Consider the following 20,269-nt stretch of genomic DNA (forward strand, 5'->3'; position numbering starts at 1 on the left):
CTTGACCCTCTAGCTTTGAAGAAGGCCATACCAGGGCATTGCTGGATTGTGCTTGAATGGATTTCTTGGGCAACATTAGTGAGTTGAAAAGGAATTCCTTTGTCTCAATCCAAGTAGGCTTCAGACCATAATAATCCGCTTGAGAACTAGGTCTTAATCCTGCAATTAAATGGCCACACTGTTTCCATCATAAGGAAAATACCTGTATATGTTATCTTCCTTGACTCATTATCAGCTTTAGATCAGGACAGATTGAGGAAGGAAAGGGCAGCTCTCCACATAAATAGGCTCCTGAAAAATCTAAATGTGAAAATTTGGTACAGGTGTGATTTGAAACTGAGGCAGGGTTGGACTAGTCTATACGACAGTCGGGAACTGTCCAATGGGATGGTCAATCAGTTGAGGGTGGAAGCCGTTTTTCAGGCTTTTTGTGGGCCTGTTTTATGGTCTAATAGGCATGTGTTTACTATTGACTTTCCTTACAAATAAAAATATAAACATTCCCTGTAGCAAGCACAATTGCATACAATCTTCCATGCATTGAAAACATTTATATAGCATGTTTTTATAAGTTCAAAACTTTCCAAATCTGCAAACAAGGCCGACTGTTTTAGCTTTCTAATTCACTAGGTCAAGTTTTTTTCGGCGTTCATGCATATTTTCTGTTACAGGATGATCCTGAATAGAGGTGCAACTAACTTTGAGGTTTAATACAAGCAATAGTTTTAATTTGGGCATCATGACCTGCTGACTTGCTGCGCGCTCGCGTTGCCTTGCTATTACTCGTATGGTTTGAGCTCTGATTTTAACCTTTTAAAAAATACATATTTGCACTTGATTTAATTGCGCTTCGCGAGTATAGGACACAGGCCCTTTCTGATCTGTAGATACATCGGGAATCCTAGGTAGAGCTTACCTGCATTATAATCGTTGGGCACCCGCACTTTGCGGGACAGAGGGATATCTAGGGCGGGCTGGGTCCGCTTCGCGCCGTTTTTGCCGCCATATTGGGTGTGGGTTTCCAGGAGGTGACAACTCCTAGGCGCCATCTTGGCTGAGGGGCCAGCGGCTTGCCCTCACAGGACTTCCGCGTTTGGAGGTGGAGTCTACATAAGTCGGGATCCTCTTGTGTCAGGTAGACTTGCTGGCTTGCTGCGCGCTCGAGTTGCCTTGCTATCACGCGTATGATTTGAGCTCTGATTTTAACCTTTTAAAAAATACATATTTGCACTTGATTTAATCGCGCTACGCGAGCATAGGACGCAGGCGCTTTCTGATCTGTAGATACATCGGGAATCCTAGGTAGAGCTTACCTGCATTATAATCGTTGGGAACCCGCACTTTGCGGGACAGAGGGATATCTAGGGCGGGCTGGGTCCGCTTTGCGCCGTTTTGGCCGCCATATTGGGTGTGGGTTTCCAGGAGGTGACTACTCCTAGGCGCCATCTTGGCTGAGGGGCCAGCGGCTTGCCCTCACAGGACTTCCGTGTTCGGAGGTGGAGTCTACATAAGTCGGGATCCTCTTGTGTCAGATAGACTTGCTGGCTTGCTGCACGCTCGCGTTGCCTTACTATTACTCGTATGATTTGAGCTCTGATTTTAACCTTTTAAAAAATACATATTTGAACTTGATTTAATCGCGCTACGTGAGTATAGGACACAGGCGCTTTCTGATCTGTAGATGCATCGGGAATCCTAGGTAGAGCTTACCTGCATTATAATCGTTGGGCACCCGCACTTTGCGGGACAGATGGATATCTAGGGGGGGCTGGGTCTGCTTCGCGCCTTTTTGGCCGCCATATCGGGTGTGGGTTTCCAGGAGGTGAAAACTCCTAGGCGCCATCTTGGCTGAGGGGCCAGCGGCTTGCCCTCACAGGACTTCCGCGATCTACGGTATTTAAGATGGATACCTTCCACGCGTGCAGCGTAGGCGCGCAGCGGGTGCGCCGGAGGTGCGCCAGAGGTAAGCCTGTTTGCTTCACTTAAAAAAACCATAGGTTTCAGGCCTTATATAGTTAGGAATTAGCATTTAAAAACCTTTGAAATTGCTCCTATATGGTTAGTTGTACTAACTATATTTCGCGCACCCGCAATCCACTGCTGATGATGTCCCATATTACATTATTCATGACATGGTCAGTGACATCACTGATGACATCACTGATGACATCTCAAATGACATCACTGATGAAATCTCATTTGACATCACTGATGACATCACTGATGACATCATCCAGTGACTGTGTGTTTCTGTAAAGTTTAAATATGTTTTACATATTGAAGAATGAGTGGATGTATAAGTGTCTGGATGAAGGATTTAGTAGGTGCGTGACTGACTGTATGAGTGAGTGATTAAATGTGTCTTACTAAATGCATGGGTTAGTGACTAAACTGTCTGAATGTGTGCATCAGTATGTCTGTTGTTGTGTAAGCTGCTGCATTTGTTGCTCAGTAGCTATATGAGTGGCTATATGGGTTATTTATTGGTTGCCTAAGTATTTGAATGGGAGACCGAGTGTGTGTGGGTGGCTGGGAGGTGTGTGACTCTGTGCATAGATGTGTGAGCAGTTGATTCACTAGGTGTATGAGTTCAAGAGTGCATGTGGAAACAGCTATATGGGCGGTCGACTGTGTGCATGGGTGTGTTGGTGAGTGAATGGATATCTCAGTGCTACATGTCCAAATAAGTACATATGTAAAACGCAGTGCATTTGAGAGTTGGCATATATAAATGACTATACATGAGAGCCAGTGAATGTGCGAGTGGCTGTAAGGATCATTGTGTACTTGTATCAGTGATTGTATAAGAGAGTAAGTATGTGTTAGTATTTGTTTGAATAAGTAAGGTGCTGTGTGTATAACTGTATAGTTGAGGAAATGGAAGTGTGATTGATTCTTTGCATGACTGACTAGGTGTGTGAGTAACTCCATGGATGAGTGGCAGTGTGTGAGTGTCTGTATAGGTGTATGAATGCATATGATAGTGTTGTATTGATGAGTGACTGTATGTATGAGTGATTCTATGGGTGAATGAGTGAATGAGTGTGTAGACCTAGGAATCAGTGAGTGCGTATGTAGTAACTGGTATTGGTGTGTCAATGGTTTCAAGAATGGTAGTCTGTATTTAACACTGGGTGCATCAACGGTTATATTAGAATGTGAGGAGGTGCATCGTATTATCACATGAATGATATCATCAGTGATGTGATCAGTGATGTCAAATGAGATGTCATCAGTGATATCATCAGTGATGCCATTTGAGATGTCATCAGTGATGTCATCAGTGATGTCACTGACCATGTCATGAATGATGTAATATGTGACATCATCAGCAGTGGATTGCGGGTACGCGAAATATAGTTAGTACAACTAACTATATAGGAGCAATTTCAATGGTTTTTTAAATGCTAATTCCTAACTATATAAGGCCTGAAACGTAAGGTTTTTTAAGTGAATTTGCAAGGTTTTTAAAATTCTAATTCCTAACTATATAAGGCCTGAAACCTATGGTTTTTTAAGTAAATTTGCAAGGTTTTTTAAATGCTAATTCCTAACTATATAATGCCTGAAACCTATGGTTTTTTAAGTGAATTTGCAAGGTTTTTTAAATGCTAATTCCTAACTATATCAGGCATGAAACCTATATTTTTTCAATAAATTTCAAAGGTTTTGTAAATGCTAATTCTATTAGCGGATAACGTTTATATATGTTATTATCCTTCTGGGACCACCTGAGCAGCCATCTTGTTTCTCAGGAGAAGTGAGGCACAAGAGAGCACAAAACAAGAGTGGAAAATGCAAGAAGGGGGCAGGGTTGAGACCCCCTGACCCCCTAGCCCTTCTCAGGGGGTCCCAGAAGGACCACCAAGTGCAACATTTTTTTTTTTTTAAATCGCGGGGTACGCGCACCGTATGCGTACGGTGCGCGTACCCCGCGATTTTATTTTCTTTTTGTTGCCCTTGGGGGTCCTTTTGGGACCCCCTGCGAAGGGCTAGAGGGTTGGGGGGTCTCTACCCTGCCCCCTTTTTGTGTTTTCCACTCTTGTTTTGGGCTCTTTTGTGCCTCGTGTTCTCCTGAAAAACAAGATGGTGGCCAACACTTCCTGGTTTGGACAGTTTGGAATGTTGACAGTCGACTGCCAGCCAATCAGAAACTCGCTCGCGCACGTAAGGGTACGCGCACGTACGTGTACGGTACGCGTACCGTACGCATACGGTGCGTGTATGGTGAGCGCATATAGATATATAATTTGCTCAAATTCAATTTTCTCAACAACTACTGGAGGGATTTTCACCAAATATAGAAAAGGCACTACTGCATACCACGCCCTACCATTTTACCAAGTTTGGTGTAATTCCATTCAGCCGTTCGGGCTGTAGCCGTGTCTAAAGGTCCCTATGAAAATTAACATTCTGAAAACATGTTTTGGGACCCCCTTTTTTCTCGGACCCCACTTGACAAATCCCCCCGAAACTTTCAGGGAAGGAGCGGAGCGGAGTGAAGCAATTTTAAGGAAAATTACACGCAGATTCCTCAATCGGCGCCAAAGTTATTCCCAATAGAATGTTGGGGATTTCCTATGAAAACTAGGTCCTAACTATATATACCTACTGGCGACCGCCAGTAAGTAATATATATATATATATTCACGTTCCCAGAACCAAATGGAGTGGGAGGGCGTTTTCAGCAGTAGCCCCCAAACTGTGGAATAGCCTGCCGCTTGGAATTAAAACCCAGCCGTCAGTCCAGAACTTTCGGAAAGCCCTGAAAACGTGGCTTTTCTCCAAGGCCTATCCGTAGTGCTTGTTATCTGGCTATTTTTGATCTTTTTCTTTAGGCGCCTTGATGCCTCCGGGCTTAGTTGCATTACAAGACCCGTCCCATTCCATTCCCATTCCAGGTTTCAGGGACATTATAGTTAGAAATTATCATTTAAAAAACCTTTGAAATTCATTGAAAAACCATAAGTTTCAGGGACGTTATAGTTAGAAATGATCTTTAAAAAAACTAGAGAAATTCATTGAAAAACCACAGGTTTCTGGTTTGTTATAGTTAGTTGGACATTTCACTCATACAAAACCAAAGAAATTTGGCTGTTATAGTTAGTTGAGCTAACTATAACTCGAGCCTCTGCAATGCAATGCTGATGACTTCATATATTACATCATTCATGACATGGTCAGTGACATCACTGAAGACATCTCAAATGACTTCACTGATGACATCACTGATGTCATCATCTACACGATAATCTGATGCACCTCCTCACACCCTAGCCAAAAAGCAGCATACTATTACATGATTCAACTATAAATCTCACCATATTGTTAAAAGCATAGACAAATATGTCTACGTTTTCAAATCATCATCATATCTAAAAGAAATATGTATACAATATTTCTGAAATATAGCGAAACCTCAAAACTGAGACATGTGATAGGTATGGATGCGACCCTGTTGAATTTTATTAAAGAATTATATCGAGGGGCCATGCGAAGGTATGGTTTGGGAGTAATGGCGAATGTACCACCAAATTCCCCATAAACAAAGGAGTCCGGCAGGGATGCATACTTGCTCCTTTTTTATTTAACTTATATATTAATAGCGTGGCATCCCACCTTACTGAAGATAGTAAGGACCACCCCCAAATTGGAGATCGCCCAGCTCCCATTTTATTATACGCAGACGACGCAGTTATCATGGCTAGGACACAAGTCGGTCTGCAGAAAACGCTTACTACCTTCTCAAACTACATAAGTGCTAGAGGATTAAATATCAACATTAGTAAGACCTTTAGCATGTGCTGCACGGCTAAGAGAAAACCCCAGTGTAAAATGTTTCTATCAAACACTAAGATAGAGACAACAAATATATTTTCTTATCTGGGAATTATTTTCGATAAGAAGGGGACATGGTGTTCAGCAGCCCAATCGTTGAAACTAGCCTTCTCACGTACTATTGGAGCAGTGAGAAGTTTTTCAAACAGGTTGGGGGGCCGACCAGTGCAGGTTCTGTTGGACATATATAAATCGAAATGCGTGTCCACAGCAACATATGGTGCAGGGATCTGGGGGATGGCGGATACTCGCGAAATACAGCTTTGCGAGAACACATTCCTCCGGTACCTCTTAGCAGTCCCTAGGTCCACCTCTACATATGTGTGTCATAAAGAATTGGGCCTAGTCTATATATCGGACCTTATTAGGGTTAGCCCTATCCTGTTATGGCACAAGGTATGGACGTCCGAGGAGACCGGACTTAATAGGGATATAATTCAGGATTGTATGAAACTACAGGGGGCCTTTGGCATCGATTGGTTGACATATGTAAGGAGCTTCTTGAGAGATATCGGACATCCTGAATTCTTTGATTCCCCAACCAGTCTAGCAACTATATCGAGAAAAAAGCTGAAATAACTTTCAGCCCGATTCATGTAGGTAAATTGCACTCGCAAAGGGCCAGATTCTCAGAATCTGGCCCTTAGCGAGTGCGATTTTTGCATTTGGTATTCATGATACCAAATGCAAAAATCGCTATGTAAGAATTCGCATATTTGCGTGGAATGGCATTTAAGGAATCTCTAATAGAGATTCCTCAAATGCTATTCATGACACACAACAATATTGCGATTTTGGACTTTTGGGGCCGCTATTTACCGACAGGTCAGACCTGTCGGTAAATAGCAAAAACTCAGAAAAATGCTTTTAAAAGCATCATTCAAAGTTGCATGTAGCACACACACATGTCCTTTGGACATGTGTGTGCGCAACACCTGTCCAAAAGTGCATTTTAGGGGTGCTACAGGGCGTCCTTTGGACACCCCTGGCACCCTTAAAATCGCTATCTCAGTTGCGAGTAGCAAATTGCTACTCGCAAATCCCCATTCATTCCAATGGGCCTCTTGGCCCATAGGAATGATTGGGGAGTATTTGCGAGTAGCAAATTGCTACTCGCAAATAAAGAACATGTAGGAATCGCTATTTAAGTAGCAATTCCTACATGAATGCCGTTTTGCGTGTCCTCAATAGCGATTCGCTATGATTCGCTATTAGGGACACGCAAAACGGCATGTACATGAATCAGGCTGAATGTCTCCTCGTTTTGGAGAATAAACGCTGGCAGCTGGAGGGTAATAAATCCTCAGTTTTGGAGAATCAACTGATTCTACATGGACAGGGTATTCAGCAATACCTTATTTCAATTCAAAGTAGCTATGCCCATATGCTATTGACAGGTTTTTAGGGGGGGAAGATTTTTTAGATTCCTCACTTTCCGGGAGGTCAATTCTGGGTAGAAAAACTTGATTTTGTGCCCCTGCGATTACACATCTGCACATTACATTACATCTTGTTTTGCAAATTTTATACTCTCCCCAGGGAAAAATATTTAATATTCCTATTGAGAAAGTGGGGAATGAGACAATGCAGACCGGCAGTTTTGAGACTAAAAATGTTAGAAGATGAAATGACCATGTATCTAATGTCAATGTTTTTAAAAAGTATCATTAGACATAGATCATCAATGAACTAATTAAATTCCGTATAATAATGCACAATTGTTATACCCTTGAGCTCAATGACTGTGTTTTAATGTTCTTGACGATCATGACTATGCACTTTGTGTTAATGCTTTTAAATTAGATTATCAATGAATAGACTAAAATTTTAATAACACCGCACTTTGCTACACCTTTGTTCCTTGTGAATCTCTATTTTAATGCTTTTTGATGATCATCTATTTTTCGTTTTTAACTGTATGTTTACCTGCGCTTTTGTGATTTTTTTTTAATTGAAATCGAATAAAGCTATTCTTTAACTTGAACTTGAGACATGTAATAGATCTGCTTGAGTGATTGCATAACTCCATGCGTAGTGCTTGGGTGATTGTATGATTCCAAAGGTAGTCGCAGGGTAATTGCAGGAAAAGATGGATAGTGACTGGCTAATTGCATGAGTGCACACATAGAGGTTGAGTGCATGGATAAGTGTATAAATAGCGCCTGAATGCAAAGATGAGTCATTGAGTAGTGCCTAGATGAATAAATGAATGCAACTGTAGGACCTGGCGATTCTATGACTGCAAGGGTAGTGTGTGGGTAACTACATGAGTGCTTAGGTAGACATTGAGGGTGTTGCAACAGAATACAAAAGGAGAAGGCATCCTTCTAAAACTATAATTACGGTTTACACAGAATTACTGATTTTGTCAGAAACTGAAGATTATGCCCGAAAAAGCAGGTCTAAGTATTACAGGGACATATTCACAAGATAAACATGGTAAAATTTGTCCTCAGAAAACAGCTCGTTAATGAGAGGCCAACTCTCTCAAAACCTTCTTACATTTGTTATTTTTTGGAAACCCTCACAACCATGCTGGAATTCAGATGAGAACAAATGATAAAGATGCATTTAAATGTTATTTTATCATAGAGGTCAAATGTCAAGCCATGTTTTCTGACAAATTGCCAATTACTCTCTTAACATGGAGAGTGAGGTTTACTTTTCTTTCTCTAAGTAAAAAGTCAGAGGATTTTGTGTTGTCAACTATGTAACAATCCTTTTGTCTGTGAAAGGAAAGACTGTACAATGTTAAGTTCTTTCTAACCCACAACAAAACTTGAATTGTACAAATATTTCAAAATACATGAGCAGTTAGAAAAGCACAAATGAAGAACTTTCTTTTGTCATTTTATAATTCTGAAGTGTACTGGAAAGAAATTTTTTAATAGCATCAACACAAGACTCTTATTTTTTTAATTTTATATTGTGCAATCTAGACCCGAAGATATCAGGTATCAGAGCGCTTTACATGAGCACCAGTTTCCTTACACAAGGACACATTCATATTTTTTTTGTTGTTGTTAGGCACGGGGAGATTAGGTGATTTGCCCAGAACCACAGGATGTTGAGCGTTGTTGCCAAACTCGAACCTGGTTCCCAGCATTGAGGTCGGCCGCTCTAGCAGTAAGGCTACATCTTTACTGGTGCTGCACAAATGATAAATATTAATGGACACCAGCTTTCCACACATTATCATTTGTGTGCTGTGTAGTTTTATCAGTAAAGCTACATGTCTGCGCACATTGAGTGGCCATTTTAATGGAAAATGAGCTAACTGTAAATGACAGCGCACTACCAAGCCATGCTTTCTTAATAAATTTGCAACGGTGTGCTCTAAAATGCACCATCAGCTACATACTACACCCTTACCATTCTCCTGCTGAATGGGCTTGACTCATTTGCTATACTGTTGAGTAAACTAACACTGATGCGAGTACTCCCACTATGAAAATTGTTCCAGCACCACTGGATTCAACAGCCTCTTTAGTTCCTCAGACCACAGGTCAAATAATTAAATTTAAGAAAACTGATCAATCTAGTGGCCTTCAAAGGAGAAAACAAAGCTAGTTTTCAAAACACGTCCAACATCCTGTTAATCAACCCATCACAAGATATGCATACATATATCACTATTAAAAACACAATACTAAAATAATATATTTTACTAGATCTGGTCACAGTCTGTGGTTTGATGCTACAGTGAAAATATAGTGAATACAACATTATAAATAGCGAGGAAATTTGGGGGCATATGTCCTAGATGTGAGTTTTTTCTTTAAATTATTTACCCAGGCCCTGCCCAGCGATAGATTCAAAGTGTGGTCGAAGGCTGTGCTTACCAAGCTCTTGGTGCAGTGTCAGCCTGTGAGCAGACTTGCGCCCACTGCATACAACCAAGCATTCGCACCACAGCCTGTGGCACCAACTAGCTGACTCAACTAGTGCCTGCCACCATGCCATGAAGTCCTCTACACACAGCCTTGGCCAAGCACAGAGGGTTCTGGGTGCTGCTTTCCAGGCACAGGACTGTCCACAGGTTGCTGCAGGTGACCTTCAGCTGTGCAGACATGATTTTGGCTGTTTGCCTCTGTACCTTGCACCTGTATTGATGCCATCTGTCCTACTTCACAGGACCGTTCAGAGCTCTCATTCTCCAAACTCCGACTCCTGTCCTAAAACCTAGAGTTATTGCCAAAGAAAAGGGCCCTTCTATTTTTCCCTATGTACCATCCACGTTAAGGAGTCCAGGGAGCTCCCCGACACTGTTTTCTACCCTATGCCTCCCCAATACCTCATATCTTATGTGAGTAGGAGTGTCGAAGGAAGACACTAGGGATCTCATCTGTAGTTTGTCAAACTGGGAGCTGCTTTCTCACATGCAAGTCAATGAGACTTCCATCTATTTAAAGTCCCAGTATTCCACCACCTTCTTTTGAGGTAGGGGAAGTACCAGGATTCTGGTGGGGAAGTCTCGGCTGGCTCATGCATCAGAAACCTCTGTCCGGCAGCCCCTCCGCCACCTATGCTGAGGTATGTATGCCTGATATAAGTAGTCACAGAACCTTCTGTCTCGTGAGGGGCTGTGGTGAGTTGTTAGTTTTCTGTCACTGCCACGTATTAGCTGCTGTTGGGAATCCTGTCCTGCATTTTGATTGGTCAAGGGAGGCCCAACATCACACTTTTATTGGCTGCACTGTTGGGATACATAGTGGACTTTCCCGTTGCTTGTTTACTCAATCTGACATATTGCTGTGGCTGGAATGCGGGCGTACTTGTTAAATGGCCCCCATTGTCAGGTATGGTAACCATACTGGCACAGGCCGTTTTGGAATGTTTAGTCATTATTCCTACCAGCCATTGGTTGGCTCAATTTTAGGATATGTCATCTGTGAAAATGCTGTCCTGAAGGTTGACTGTACTTGGGGTGGCCCGATATCAGAGGTAAAATGACCATATTGGCACAGGTGGTGCTGTGAAACATAATTCTTTTCCCTTCTTTTGCTGTTTGCTTCCAGTTGAGGATCTTGCAGTAGGCTTATGATTATCTATAGGTTGCACAGGCTCCAAGGTCAATTGACGATACGGGTGAGGGTAGGGCTGTGGCATGTAGCATGTAATAAGCTTCACTTCCTCTAGTTGGCTCGAGAAAAGGGTCTGCCGGTGTCGGCAATGCCGTGCTGCATGATTGTAGGTTTGGGGAGGATGCCTGATGATTGTGGGAAAGTACCAATGTTGGGCGGGTGAGACTTGTAATGGTAGCTGGCTGGCTCAACTTGAGAGTCTGCCTGTGACGGTAATGTTGCCCTTCATGGTGTTTGGCCTGGGCTGGGAGTTGCCTAAGTTCCTATGACCATCATGACCCAGGTGAAGTTGCAGTGGAAAGTTGGTGGTCCGATGGACGGCTCAACCCATATTCTCACCACTATCCTTATGTTGGCAACAGGAGAAAATCAGCCGTACCCGGGGTCTCCATGGCTGTGACTGAAATGTTCAATCAAAAAGATTCTTGGACATTTAGGATTTATTTATTTATTTTTGTATTTTGTAAAGCGCACAGCTTTCACCAGCACAGACTCATGTTTTTATGTTTAAGAAAGTTTTATTAGCATTTTGGATTAAATACAATACATATGTCATAAATAAATGGAAAGATAAAAATGTTAAGAAGAACTACAAAAGATATGTAATGAGCAATAAACCAGTAATAAAAGGTAAAGAAAAAGCTTTGTGAATTGTGCTCAATCTGAATACCATAAAATCTCCTTAAAACTCGCATCTTTTTTCAATCAAGGGATAAATATTTTTCATACATTCAAGTCTATTAGCACGAGTGACCTCGCTCAGAAGAGGCCTAGTCATAATGTGAATATATTCAATCATTTTTATCACCAAGACACCAAAATATTCCCATCCAGGGTACGGCGAGGCTGCACAAGCAAGCACAGATGTAGCAAAATAAGTTTTAGCCTTTTTTCTACAAATGACTGCAGTTACTAAGAATCTGTTCATCAGCACAAGTAGGCATCAATCAGCACGCCACGCTTCTTGGTGGGGTCCATCAGTTCATAAACGAGTGCCATTTTTCACAAGATGATGTCGGACAATGTATCAAATCTAGACAACCCCAGGGAGCCGAAAAATGTTGAACCTAATGTTGACAGATCTGTTCTGCATTGGCGTCCGTAATGCAGGAAAGACAGACATGGGTTTTCATTTCTTTTAGCACCCACTTTAAAAAGTATTTGGGTGTGTATTTCTTTTCTACTTTTCCTTTATTTTATGGCGATGGGAAAGGAAGAAAAAAAATGTATCGACAAAACGAAAAGTAATTCTGAACTCCTAGCACAGCTGTTCTACTTCCCCTACTCCAGTACTCAAAGACTGGCTAATGCGCAATAAATCAACAAGGTCTTTTTTGTTTCACGCACATCATTTATCGCCTGCCTCTGTGAACGCATAGGGGGGCCGTTCCGAAGAATGATGACCACCAGCGTTAAAGCACGCCAAATTATGTTCACTGACAAGCTGTTTACATTTCGCCTTGTGTCTTTCTTAACATTTCTTAACATATTACCTCGAAAACATGCGTCCTGTCAACGACCACGGGGCACGCATGGCTACTGGACCCAACCGGGTTAGCTGAATTGTGACGTACTACTCACTTGGCTGGGTAACTAGCCTATCTTTAACGAGGTCTGGAGTCGAATAGCTCAGGGGAGGCTCTGGTTCTGCTGTGATGTAAAAGACTAATTTGCTGAGAAGCCCACCGGAGTAAGACTCGATTCCCGTTAGAGGGTAAATGACAATGGAATCCTACTAAAATGCTTGAGCAGCAGCCCCTGCAGCAGTTCATGGACACACAGGGCCTCATTTATGAGGCTGTGCGTCACTTTCACGCCGCCGGTGCGTCACTTTTTGTGATGCACCGGTGGCGTAAAAAATGCGCCTTGTTGCGCCATATTTACAAAGTGACGCATCTAGGTAGATGCCTCACTTTGTAAACCCCTGCGCCACATTATACCTGCGCCAGGTATAATGTATGCAAGGGGGGCGTATTGACGCAAGGAAGGGTCGTAGAAGTGACGCAGTGAAATCTATGAGATTTCACTGCGTCACTTTTAGGACGCTGTTGCATCAAAATCTTGCGCCTGTCTCACAGCAGGCGTAAGACTGATGCAGCCCCATGTGAAAGGACACATTGTTGGAGTTGCGTCACTTTTGTGACACACTACAGCAATGCGTCACTTTTGCGCTTACAGATACGTCGGAAATTCTGACGTATCTGTAACTCCTTGCGACATGATGCGTCATACATTAAATATGACGCATCAGGAATGTCGCAAGGAGTGCTCACTGAGAAGTGACGCATCGCTGCTTTCACGCAGCGGTGCGTCATTTCTCATAAATGATGCCCACAGAAAGGAAAGGAGCTTGACACAGATAGGAACCAAAAGGTAAACAAAACCAAAAGGGTAGGATAAGACAGAGTCAAGTAGGGGGCATGAACGGAGAGCAAGAACGAAAAAAATGTGAAAGTATGCAATAACCGAGTGACGAAGGGGCATATGTACAAGGGAATTGGGCCACCAGAACATCACTTTTACCGAAGTTCTGTTGGCGCATTGCCCTGCTCCATATTTATAAAGTGGCGTTAAGCCACTTTTTTTCAGCTTAGCGTAGCTTTGTAAATATGGCACCCTTTCACACAGGTATCTGTGTGAAAGGGGCGTGCAATGGGTGTTGCTGTGGGTGTTCCACCCAACACCCATTTCTTTTTGACGGGAAGTCTGAGTTAGCGCCAAAAACGAACGCCATGCAAAAGCAGACATTATATTGGTGCAACAAGAAGAAATACTTTTATTTCTCCTCGTTTTTGCTTTTTCTATGCACATAGAAAGAGCAAAACGCCATTAATTATTGTTTTTGTGCAGGAAGGTGTTTCTTTCTGCACACAACCAATAATTAAATAATGGTGATTTGCTACTTCTATGTGTGCTGCCGAATGCACCACACATAGAAGTTGCTAATTGCCATTATTGATTGTTTCAGTGCAGGAAGGGACACCTTCCCGCATATAAACAATGATCCCTGCAATGCAGGCACCCTTGCACTATGGCGCAAGTGTGATTGTGTTGGCACTAAGCCACTAATTTTAGCGCCAGCACATGAGACAATATTCTTGGCAATACAGTGCATCCTTGCATTTTGAAAATGGCAGAGCTTGGCCAAAGTATGGAGAGTGAAGTCCTCCAAAATAGCTGGTAGATGTTGTCAGTTACTGAGTCAGAGTCTGCAATGAGCTTAAATAGGATGTGAAATTGAACCCACCCCTAAAGAGAGGTATCTTCATATAACGGATTGCCAATCTAGATCTCTTGTAACACTGAATAAAACGACCAATAGCAGACTCATTGTCGTAGAAAGGAATTTGGAATCACAAACAGAATAAAATAGAAAGGGAAGCATCTATAGGATAGTCATATTTACAATGCTGCAACGCCCAAATCAGACTATTCGGAAAGCTATGCCACGAAATCCAGTACTTCATATGGCAACATTTACCCTAATTCAATTTACATATGATCCCAAATGGATGAGTGATACCAAACGAGAGTTAGGGCACCCCACTCCAAGTCTTCTCCATTTGGGTTTTATGGACAGGTAAGTGACCTACATATAATCTTGCAGCTGGTCCTTTCTCTTGCACGATTTAGCAATCTTGATTTTGAAGCTACAAGTTGGACATGAATCTCATGTCCCAAAATTGTCAACAAATTTATAGCTTCATCATGATCAATCTCTGTATAATTAGCAGTCTAGTATTCATGTCTTCTTCCATAACTGTTGTATATCTCTGCAAGGTACATCTTGTCGTTACTGCTTTTATAAAAGCATTCAACGTATCCCATGCCATTATTGTCCCTGCAGATAGAGCATTTATAAGTAGAAATTATTTATATGTTGGGACATACATTTTGTACATTTCAGATGTGTCAATAATTCACTTTCAAATGTCCACTAAGATATTGTGCTTTTAACGAGGATACGTAATGGATTGTGAGCGGAAGAAAGTTTAGGGAAATATCTATAATAATATCTGCTATAATAGCTGAAAATACTAAGAACACATCTATACATGAATGTCACCTAAGGGGTAGAAATAAAATGTAAAGCCTTGATAATTGCCCCTGCATACTTTTCAAGCATCTACAGAACAAAGGATTTCATAACCAAAATTATAGCACTAGGAAAATCCCACATGTAATTTAAGGAATAAGGGGGCATATTATCAAGGGGGTTTATCTCCGCTTTTTTGGCTTTAAAAGCCAAGAAAGCGGAGATAAAATTATCTCCCTATTACCTAGCTATTGCTAACACCAGCTAGCGACAGCTAGTAGGAGATAGCGACCATCTTGGGCCCCACTTTGCATGTCAGTGATATTTATCACTAATGACATGCAAAGAGGGCGTGCCAAGATGTTAGCGACTGAAAACAAACGCTAACATCGCTATCTCCTATTACCAACTTCTGGAGATATTCGCGCTTAGCAGTTCTTAGCCATGTTATCCAATGGGAGGTGGATAACATGGCTAAGAGCATTAGCTCGGTAATGCATGAATATCGCTGACTTTTCAGCGATATTTATGCATTGCAGCGATTTTTATCGCATTAACGATAAACCTTGGTTATACCAAGGTTTATTTGCGGTAAAAATCGCCGCAGCTCAGCGGTAAATTTTTGTCTCTAACCAAGCAATAGCGATAATTATCGCTATTGCTTGGTAATATGCCCCAAGGATGTTTGAAATCTGTTTTGGAGTCAGGGTGCACAAAGGATTACGTGGCCAGCCCAAAGTAAAATATCCAAAGTATTGGCATCAGTAATGGTGGACAAATCTGAATGTGAACCTTACATTGAGCAAATCGCACAAAGCTGAATTTATATCAGTATTTGTGGGATTAGCCACTGACCTCCTGTATGTGAGTCTGTCTTTACAATTTGTCCCGAGTGAATCAAAATAATTTCAAAATAATTTCCACTCCTCGTATAGATCCCAAAATGGTTGAACAAGCCACTAATTTATAACATAACTGACCAGCCACCCTGGATCTCTATAAGTGATATTTTTCTCCTGCAAGCATACTAACTCACTGCTAACGTCACTTGGGAGCATATTACCAAGGGTCTTTTCGCCGCTTTAGAAGGACTTTTTCCCGCTAAAGTGGCAAAAATGTCATCGCCAAATTACCCAGCTGTCGCTAAAAACCAGGGCCATTATAAATTGAATCTGAGGGTCCACTAGGAAATGAGGCATTACCAAGGAAATCTATATAATTCTGGGTGCATTTCCTATGGTAATTCCTCCATTTGTGGAGAACGTTCAACTGGGGATTTTGGTTGCTTTCAGTAGCAGAAACCTTTGGGTTAAAGTTAAGTGATTTGCTGCTTTTATGTGGATTTCATAATTCTTATGAGGAGAGTAACTGCTGTTAGCGACCCAAATGGAATTACACTTGTGACCTGCAACATTAAAATATGGTGGGGCGCAATGCCCAGATCGCTCACCATAAATGTTGCATCCCTGGCCTCTGTCCCATCCAGTGTGTCTCTCCTCGGTGGGATCCTGGCGTCTATGAGCAGGAAAGGGAAGGACTTCCTTCCTGCTTGTGGAATGTAAATCCAATCAATCCTGGAGCTTCTCTCATGCTAATTTCAGCACGAGTGCAACAAAGAGGGGCAGCCCTATAACCCAAACCTGGGGCTAATGAGCAATATAAACAACAATGGTTCAGGTTCCTAATTTGCAAAAAAAACAATGATGACTTTGAATGGTCCATTCAAGGAATCACTCATAGGAATAACAGAGTACCCTCAAACAATTATCAAATATATTTGTTCTATTAACCCTTTCAGTGCTGCCGGCGGCCAACGGTCATCACGAACACTACCTTGCCAGTGCTGTGCACGACCGTTGGCTGACGGGTCAGCATTCGTTATTCAAACGTTCAGCACTGGGCGCTGAACGTTCGACGCTCGGAAGGTCTTAATGAAAAATTCAAATATGCATAAATATAATGGTGCTCACACGGTTACATAGTGGACCATTTCACTGATCTGTTGTTATTACTGATCGTCTGGCACTAAATGTCCTGTACCCTGATGCGGACAGAGCTTGCCTGGCTCAAAGATGGCCACAAGTTAGAATCGCTCCTCAGATACTGGTCAGCTATCCTCCAATATCTGGATTAAATACCTGCATCCTCACTGCAAAATCAAGGCACCAAGAGGCTTGACAAAGCATAGCCTCTGGGGCCGGTTGTGAGGTCCAGCGGTGCCCTGAAGAGCTTGAAATAACTGCAGGCCGCATTGGGACCTCCGCGATTCGTGCTCCGCATCACTGGCTGGAGGACTGCTGTGAGCAGCCTGTCAGTGCGCTGTGACCTACATAGAGCCATGTGGAGGGGAGCTGCTCGAGTGCTTGGTCCTGCGGAGGCAGCCCGCGAGAAGATCGCTCCGACATTGCCTTTCGGAGCTTGCTGACCTCCAGTGGCTCCCAGGCATTATGCCACTTGTCCCGAGAGACTGCCGAGGGAGCGAACACGGCTCTACACTCAAGCCTGTTCCCACAGGTGGAGGCATGAGCCCTCCACCCTTGTACTTACCCGGACTACGCTCTTGTACAATTGGACCTGAAATGCCTTATTAGACAGGCCCCTGCGTTTATTTGGAGGTTCCCCCTTACTCACCAATGGACCCTATATTTAATGCAGAAATCACATAGGCAATAGAGGTTTTCTTTGAAAAAATCATAGGGTCTGTAGACAGTTTCACCACCATTTGGGAGACATTTAAAATGTATATTCCAGGGATTGTTATTTCTAAGCATGCAGGAGTGCTTCGGTCACCGAGGGACCAATTATCGAAATTGGAGATATAATCTCAGTTCTTGAGCAGGATTTCCAAAGGACAGGCGATGCTAAAGTTTTGGGCGATACAAAAGTAGCGCTCGGGGACTTTTTGGACATGGCAGACAGGGAAGTCAAACACCTTGGAAATATGCCACAGCTAGGGTCTATGTAGAGGGTAAAGACCAGGTGCCACCTTAGCTGCCTCATTACGCCCCAAGCGAGAAGTAGACACTATCACAGAAATTCTAAATGAAAATGGCCTCCCACCACACGATAGACAAGACATTGCAAATTGATTCCATAGGTCTAATTCCCAGCTCCACTCCTCTCGAGTCCCCCAGAAGACAATGATATCCAAGATTATTTGGAGCACATCCAGATGACCTTGCTAACAAATTCTCACAGAGAACACCTCCTGGTGAGGTTAAAGCAGTGATTAAGTCCATGCACTCTGGTAGTGCCCCGGGCATTGCTGGGTTGAAAGTCTCATTTTACAGGGGCTTTCACATCTAACTGGCCCCTCAACTAAAGTCATTGTACGAAAGCATGGCGCAGACCAGAATAATTCCCCCCTTGGTGAGAGAGGCCCTGATAATCATACTGTTGAAACCAGGGAACCCGCATGAAGCATGTTCCTCTTACAGACCCCTGTCATTATTGAATGGTGACACAAGATTTCTGTTGAAATATTAACCATTCGTTTTGGCCCGCTGGTACCACTTGTGGTTTGTCCGGAGCAAGCAGGATTTGTACCTGGTCACAATCTCACCTTAAATTTACAAACATTCAGCCAGATTAATGAAAACCGAATTCTGCGAATTATAAATTGCGATTAATACCAAATCGCAATTTAGAATTCGCAGAATGGGGTTCATCAAAATCTGCGACAAAATTAAGCGAATCGCAACCTGCCGCAAAACGTGATAGCGATTTTCAAAAATCGCAGAAAATTTGCTAAATCCGTCCAATTCCGTGTAGGAATAGCGATCTCGCAATTTGCGAGATCGCAATATGCAATCTCGCTAATTGCGAGATCGCAAAAACGGGAAGTCGCATTTCGAGCACAGTGATGACATCACAACCAGGAAGCAGGCAGTTCCCTCCCCCATTGAGAACAGTGAGGCAGAGATCGAAGCAGCACCAGTCAGAGCTCCTCTCAAAACACCTCCAGACTTGCAAATTATTGGAAATTGGAGACTGCAGCAATGGCAGAGGATGCAGCAGCAGGGCCCAGTGAAACCGGGCGCAAGCGCAAGCTAAAATTCTCGGAGCAGGAGCTGGAGAAACTAATAGATGGAGTCTGCCAAGACCACACCAAACTTTTCGACAAGGACTCCAGGAGGGTGCCTGAGGCCGAGAAACGGCGACTATGGCTGCGGATCCACGCCTGAGTCAACGCTGTGGGAGTGACACAGAGGTCCATAGACGACCTCAAGAAGAGGTGGTACGACCTCCGAAGTCGTGCCAAAGAGAGGGTGGCAGAGAGGCTGGGTGAGAGCCTAGCAACTGGAGGTGGAGATCCAACAGTCCCTTCAAACACCCCCCTGGAGGATCGTGTGGAGGACACACTGCAGCGAGAGGCATGTGTTGGAGTCATCCCTCTGGACTCATCCCGACCCACCCAAGACAGCTAAGGTAAGTGGCATGCGACTGCGTCCCTGTCCCGGAACAATGGCCATGACCCTATAGCCTCCCACAATGTACCACAGTCATATAACCCATGCACATCAGGACATGCCCAATTGCATTGTGGGACATGTAGTCTGCCCACAATGTACAAAAAGTAAAATGCAGCCAGACATGTCCCAATGTACGCAATGCAACAGGCAGACAGGGAATGTTAGCCAGCATGCATGTAGCAACTGCACATGTGATAGATACATGCAATTAATGTACGTCCACTTTCCATCACAGGTGGGGCAGACAACAACAGCAGCGACAGCGAGAGGCTGCTGATAGATGAAGCATCAGAGGAGCCTGAGGGTGAGGAGGAGCTAACTACCACACCGCCAGCTCCATCAGGCAGTGCACCATTGCCACTGCTAGACCACCAGCAGCAGCGCCAGCACCATCAGGCAGTGCACCATTGCCCGCTGCTAGACCACCAGCAGCAGCACCAGCACCATCAGGCAGTGCACCATTGCCCGCTGTTAGACCACCAGCAGCAGCGCCAGCACCATCAGGCAGTGCACCATTGCCCGCTGCTAGACCACCAGCTGCAGCGCCAGCACCATCAGGCAGTGCACCATTGCCCGCTGCTAGACCACCAGCAGCAGCGTCAGCACCATCAGGCAGTGCACCATTGCCCGCTGTTAGACCACCAGCAGCAGCGCCATCAACATCCGGTGCTGCTAGACCAGCAGCAGCACCAGCACCATCAGGCAGTGCACCATTGCCCGCTGTTAGACCACCAGCAGCAGCGCCAGCACCATCAGGCAGTGCACCATTGCCCGCTGCTAGACCACCAGCTGCAGCGCCAGCACCATCAGGCAGTGCACCATTGCCCGCTGCTAGACCA

Source organism: Lissotriton vulgaris, chromosome 8 (assembly GCF_964263255.1).
Source record: "Lissotriton vulgaris chromosome 8, aLisVul1.2, whole genome shotgun sequence".
Taxonomy (NCBI): domain Eukaryota; kingdom Metazoa; phylum Chordata; class Amphibia; order Caudata; family Salamandridae; genus Lissotriton; species Lissotriton vulgaris.